A 6,977-nucleotide genomic window follows, 5' to 3' on the forward strand; every position below is an offset into this window, starting at 1 on the left:
TCTGGGTGCTCTTTACTTGAGCACTGCTGGCTCTCTCACTGTTTTCAAGTTTCCATTCAAATGTCATCTGATCACTCTGTCTCTTTATTCTCCCATTTTTCTCTAGTTCCTTTCCCTAATTAATCTTTCTCCGTAGCACAGATCGCAACCTGATTATCATTACTTATTCATACAGGTATTGTCTTATTGCTCCTATTGGAATGTCAGTTCCATGAGGGCAGAGTTTTTGTCCTATTCACCACAGTAATCTCAGAATCTAGAACAGCTCCTGGCACTGTTATGAAAAGGAAAGAAAGACACCCTTTTCACGAAGATGGCGCTGAAGGGGAAGAAGGAAACCACGCCCCTCCCAAAACTGCAGCCAAACAAAGGGTTTGAAGGCCAAGAAAGCAGTGTTGAAAGGCGTCCACAGCCACACACAAAAAAATCCAGATGTCACCTACCTTCTGGTGGCCCAAAACATTGCAGGAGGCAGCCCAAGTATCCTCGAAAGAGCACCCCTAGGAGAAATAGGCTTGACCACAATGCCATCATTAAGTTCCCCTTCACCACCCAGTCAGCCATGAAGAAGAGAGAAGACAGCAACACACTTGTGTTCGTTGTGGATGTCAACACCAACAAGCACCAGATTAAACAGGCTGTGAAAAATCTCTATGATATTGACCCGGCCAAGGTCAATGCCCTGATCAGGACTGATGGAGAGAAGAAGGCGTATGGTCCACTGGTTCCTGACTATGATGCTTTGGATGTTGCCAACAAAATTGGGGTCATCTAAGCTGAGTCCAGCCAGCTCATCCTAAATACGAAAATTTTCACTCTTAAAAATAAAAGGAAAGAGAGGAAGGAAGGAAGGGAAGAAGGAAAGAAGGAAGGCACATTTCCATCCTACTTAGAATGACAGGTGATCTGATCTGATAAACATCATCTGGTGGAAATTATGGTCATTTTGATGATGAAGAAAAAAAGAAGTGGTTCTATGTTAAGACATTCTTTCTTGGACTTTGTGAAAGACTTAGAAACTATCTTTTCCTCAAGTGGAGTTTCTTTCTTCACGGATATTAACAGCATGAATTTAATTGGCAAAGTGTTAATGGAGCTAAATGCGCATTTCTTTTAAATAGTAAAAGAAAATTCTTTGAGCCTTTTGTTTTTTATTGCTTGTGTCTTGCCAAATGTCTCTGCATAACCTCCAGCCTTGGGTGGTGGTGATTAGGAGGACTTGGTGGTGTGGCCTGGAGCTAAAGCTGTAGGTGATAAGAAGTCATCCCAAGAGAGCTGGTGTCCTCAGGGGTTTATGATCTGGGTGCAGAGAACAGACGTTCACCTGCAGCATCTAAGACAGTGCGTGTAGGATGCAGAACTAAGATGAATCCTGCAGTTTAAAAATACTGTAGAGATTCAGAGGAAAGTCATGCCTGTAGGCCAGAAACATAAGAAAGCCTTGTAAGGAGGATAGGATTTGCACCATGTCAGGAAGGTAAGATAAGACCCTACTAGCACAGGGGTAGGGAGCATGGCTGGCATGATTCAATTGCTGATGTGTTTGAGGGACCAGGAGGCCAGGGTGCTATTTCCATGGCTGTCGCATTGGAGTGAAGCAATTGCTTCTCCATCTCCTTTAGAAGTACCACAGTGGACCTTGCCCATCTGACTTTCTTTTCAACTTGGGGCATCAAGTTGGAGCTCTTCTTGTCTGAGACATTTTTTTGCCCTTGAGCAAAAGCACTCACTCTAAATCACAAGACCCTCCCTTTTCTAGGAGTAGACTGTCTCAGGTCTGTGATATTGGCTGCCATCCTCCATATTTACTTTGGAACTTTACTGCCACTGGTGGAAAATGTAAAATAACAGTGTTCTTTTCTGTGTGTATCTTTTTTTTAAAAAATTGAAGTATAGTTGATTTACAATGTTGTGTTAATTACTGCTGTACAACAAAGTGATTCAGTTACACATATATATACATTGTTTTTCATATTCTTTTCTGGATATTGAATATAGTTCTCTGTGCTATACAGTAGGACCTAGTTGTTCATCCATTCTCTATATAAAAGCTTACATCTGGGCTTCCCTGGTGGTGCAGTTGTTGAGAGTCTGCCTGCCGATGGAGGAGACATGGGTTTGTGCCCCGGTCTGGGAAGATCCCACATGCCGCGGAGCGGCTGGGCCCATGAGCCATGGCCGCTGAGCCTGCGCGTCCGGAGCCTGTGCTCCGCAACGGGAGAGGCCACAAAAGTGAGAGGCCCGCGTACCACAAAAAAAAAAAAAAAAAAGAAAACTTACATCTGTTAACCCCAACCTCCCACTCCAGCCCTCCCCCAACCCTCTCCCCCTTGACAACCACCAGTCTGTTCTCTACTTCTGTGATTCTGTTTCTGTTTCATAGATAGGTTCATTTGTGTCATATTTTAAATTCCACACGTAAGTGTTATCATATGGTATTTGTCTTTCTCTTTCATAACAGCATTCTTAATCCCTGTCTCTAGGGGATGATGTGGGGAACTCTCTCAGCGAGCAAGGTCACCCAGTGTGGGAGGGGTGATGGAGCACTTCAGAAGTTGTAGGGAGCTCTGAAATCAAGGGCATCTCAAAGCTCCTGCTGTTCTGTGATTCAGGGCCTCCTGCAGGGCTCTCGGGACAGCTAGATCAAGCTTCGCTGTCACACACCTCTTCTGCCATGGAGAATTAAAGCATTTCTCAGTCTGACATTGCAATTTCCCTGACAAGGTTCTGGCTGACAGATGTTCCCCAAATTAAAAAGTAGTGTACCCTGCCTATTCACTATTTCATCTTTTCAAGGAAGGAGAACAATTACTTATTTATTTTTAAAGCAAAATCACTAACCCTGCACATTGTCATCTGCAATACAAGTTGGGTAACTTAGGAGCAATCTTGGCTTCAGTGATGATGTTGGAACCATAAAGTGGATTCAATTTCAGATTTACAGCTTTGAGAGGGAGGTTCAGGAAACTGTGTCATATATCCTGACTTCCCTTCATCTCTTCACCCAGGGAAGTTTTTCTGCTTGTCGTGGCATCTTTGCACTCTCGCTACTCACTTCCCAGCTGCTTTGGGGAGGTAAGTGATGCCCATGAGACCTGGATCCTCTGGACATTTCCAAATGCCACCAAAGAAAGCAGCAGATGGGATAGGATTTTGAGATCACGTAGAAGATTCTGTCTCACCTCATCTGCTCAGGGGCAAGTTGGTGGTTGAAAACATCATTTTGCATACTAACTCTGTTGTAGGTGTGGGACCTTGCCCTGGAGCAGAAGGGGAAAAAAGGAAAAGATCTAAGAACAGGTGGAATTCTTTTTACTTGACACTGTAGAAAGCTGCGCAGAAATGATCACTTTTGGGAGAAAGGTATTTTAATTGAATGAGTCTTTGAGAAGGGGACAGTATTATATACAGGCCATTTCATATTGAAGATCATTTCCCCTTTCTTGAACATTTTTCTTCTGTATTTTTCATGACACTATATTATCTCAGTTCACTTCCTATTTCTCCATTCACCTCAGATTTCTTCAGATACGTACCCAGGAGTGGGATTGCTGGATCACATGGTAGTTCAATTTTTAGTTTTTTGAGGAACCTCCATACTGTTCTCCACAGTGGCTGCACCAATTTACATTCCCACCAACAGTGTACAAGGGAAGGGTTTAAGGACAAAGTCTTTTTTTTTTTTTATTTTATTTATTTATTTATTTTATTTTTTATTTTTTTTTGCGGTACGTGGGCCTCTCACCGTTGTGGCCTCTCCCGTTGCGGAGCACAGGCTCCGGACGCACAGGCTCCGGACGCACAGGCTCAGCGGCCATGGCTCACGGGCCCAGCCGCTCCGCGGCATGTGGGATCTTCCCGGACCGGGGCACGAACCCGTGTCCCCTGCATCGGCAGGCGGACTCTCAACCACTGCGCCACCAGGGAAGCCCAAGGACAAAGTCTTATAAAACAGTCTTAAAATATGTCTCTTATTATGGGCTTACGTTTGGGATTTTTTTCCCCCGTTAGCTTTGGATATTTAATGCATTTCAGGATCCTGAAACCCAGAACTGGAGGTATTTTGAGGTGAACCTTCTAAGAATCCATTTTCTGCTTATTTTGCTCTATTTTTCATGAAATGAAAAATGAGAACATAAGGTCAAATTTTAGTGCATTGTATTAACATTAAGATTCAATAAAATCTCATGTCTTTTAAATAAGAGGAAAGATCTCAGTGGCAAAGGAAGAAAAAGCAACAGATGATGGATGCTTTTCCTGCAGGAGGAATAACCAAGTGTACTCACCGAATCCCATTTTCCATCGCCTGCCAGGCTTGAGAAATGGGAATGCCAGACAGGCCAGCATGCTGGCTTGGGCCATGAAATTCCACACAGTTACCCCAAAGCCAAGGGTAACAGCTGAGAGAAACCTGAAAAGAATGAAGTGATGATTACACTTGGGAGACATAGCAAGTCTTGTTGAAACTTCTATAAAAACATAACAGAAGGATTGGTTCAAGATGGCAAAGTAGAAGGACGTGCACTCACTCCCTCTTGCGAGAACACTGGAATCACAACTAACTGCTGAACAATCACCCACAGGAAGACACTGGAACTCACCAAAAAAGATACCCCACATCCAAAGACAAAGGAGAAGCCACAATTAGACAGTAGGAGGGGTGCAATCACAATAAAATCAAATCCCATAACCACTGGGTGGGTGACTCACAAACCAGAGAACAATTATACCACAGAAGTCCACACACTGGAGTGAAGGTTCTGAGCCCTAGGTTAGGCTTCCCAACCTGGGGGTCTGGCAATGGGAAGAGGAATTCCCAGAGAATCAGACTTTGAAGGCTAGTGGGATTTGGTTGCAGGACTTTGACAGGACTGGGGGAAACAGAGACTCCACTCTTGGAGGGCACACACAAAGTAGTGTGCACATTGGGACCCAGGGGAAGCAGCAGTGACCCCATAGGAGACTGAACTGACCTACCTGTTAGTGTTGGAGGGTCTCCTGCAGAGGCAGGGGGTGGCTGTGGCTCACTGTGGGGACAAGGACACTGGCAGCAGAAGTTCTGGGAAGTGCTCCTTGGCGTGAGCCCTCCCAGAGTCTGCAATGAGCCACACCAAAGAGCCTGTAGCCTCCAATGCTGGGTCACCTCAGACCAACAACCAACAGGGAGGGAACTCAGCCCCACCCATCAGCAGACAAGCAGATTAAAGTTTTACTGAGCTCTGCTCCACAGAGCTACAGCCAGCTCTACCCACCACCAGTCTCTCCCATCAGGAAGCTTGCACAAGCCTCTTAGATAGCCTCATACACCAGAGGGCAGACAGCAGAAGCAAGAAGAACTACAATCCTGTAGCCTGTGGAACAAAAACCACATTCACAGAAAGATAGACAAAATGAAAGGCAGAGGACTATGTACCATATGAAGGAACAAGATAAAACCCCAGAAAAACAATTAAATGAAGTGGAGCTAGGCAAATTTCCTGAAAAAGAATTCAGAATAATGATATTGAAGATGATCCAGGACCTCGGAAAAAGAATGGAGGCAAAGATCGAGAAGATGGAAGAAATGTTTAACAAGGACCTAGAAGAAGTAAAGAACAAACAGATAAACAATACAACTGAAATGAAAAATACACTAGAAGGAATCAATAGAAGAATCACTGAGGCAGAAGAACAGATGAGTGACCTGTAAGACAGAATGGTGGAATTCACTGCTGTGGAACAGAATAAATAAAACAGAATGAAAAGAAATGAAGACATTTCTAAGAGACCTCTAGAACAACATTAAATGCACCAACATTCGCATTATAGGGATCCCAGAAGGAGAAGAGGCAGATAAAGGACCTGAGAAAATATTTGAAGAGATTATAGTCAAAAACTTCCCTAACATGAGAAAAGAAACAGCCACCCAAGTCCATGGAGTGCAGAGAGTCACAGGCAGGATAAACCCAAGGAGAAACACACCGAGACACAAAGTAATCAAATTAAGAATAATTAAAGGCATTTTTCACAGAACTAGAACAAAAAATTTCACAATTTGTATGAAAACACAAAAGACCCTGAATAGCCAAAGCAATCTTGAGAAAGAAAAACAGAGCTGGAGGAATCAGACTCCCTGACTTCAGACTATACTACAAAGCTACAGTAATCAAGACAGTGTGGTACTGGCACAAAAACAGAAGTATAGATGAATGGAACAGGATAGAAAGCCCAGAGTTAAACCCACACACATATGGTCACCTTCTCTTTGATAAAGGAGGCAAGAATATACAGTGGAGAAAAGACAGCCTCTTCAATAAGTGGTGCTGGGAAAACTGGACAGCTACATGGAAAAGAATGAAATTAGAACACTCCCTAACACCATACACAAAAATAAACTCAAAATGGATTAAAGACCTAAATGTAAGGCCAGATACCATCAAACTCTTAGAGGAAAACATAGGCAGAACACTCTATGACATAAATCACAGCAAGATCCTTTTTGACCCACCTCCTAGAGAAATGGAAATAAAAACAAAAATAAACAAATGGGACCTAATGAAACGTAAAAGCTTTTGCACAGCAAAGAAAACCATAAACAAGACCAAAAGACAACCCTTAGAATGGGAGAAAATATTTGCAAATGAAGCAACTGACGAAGGATTAATCTCCAAAATTTAGAAGCAGCTCGTGCAGCTCAATATCAAAAAACCAAGAAATTCTATCCAAAAATGGGCAGAAGACCTAAATAGACATTTCTCCAAAGAAGATATACAGATTGCCAACAAACACATGAAAGAATGCTCAACATCATTAATCTCGAATAAACAATCTAACCTTACACCAAAAGGAACCAGAGAAAGAAGAGCAAACAACCCAAAGTTAGTAGAAGGAAAGAAATCATAAAGATCAGAGCAGAAATAAGTGAAATAGAAACAAAGAAAACAATAACAAAGATCAATAAAACTAAAAGCTGGTTCTTTGAGTAGATAAACAAAGTT

At 42.8% G+C, this 6,977-nt stretch overlaps 1 pseudogene; it reads left to right on the forward strand.

Moving 5' to 3' along the window:
- Window positions 1–313: 313 nt before the first annotated feature.
- Window positions 314–775, forward strand: LOC132491305 (large ribosomal subunit protein uL23-like; annotated as a pseudogene).
- Window positions 776–6,977: the final 6,202 nt, after the last annotated feature.

Source organism: Mesoplodon densirostris, chromosome 5 (genome assembly GCF_025265405.1).
Source record: "Mesoplodon densirostris isolate mMesDen1 chromosome 5, mMesDen1 primary haplotype, whole genome shotgun sequence".
Classification (NCBI taxonomy): Eukaryota; Metazoa; Chordata; class Mammalia; order Artiodactyla; family Ziphiidae; genus Mesoplodon; species Mesoplodon densirostris.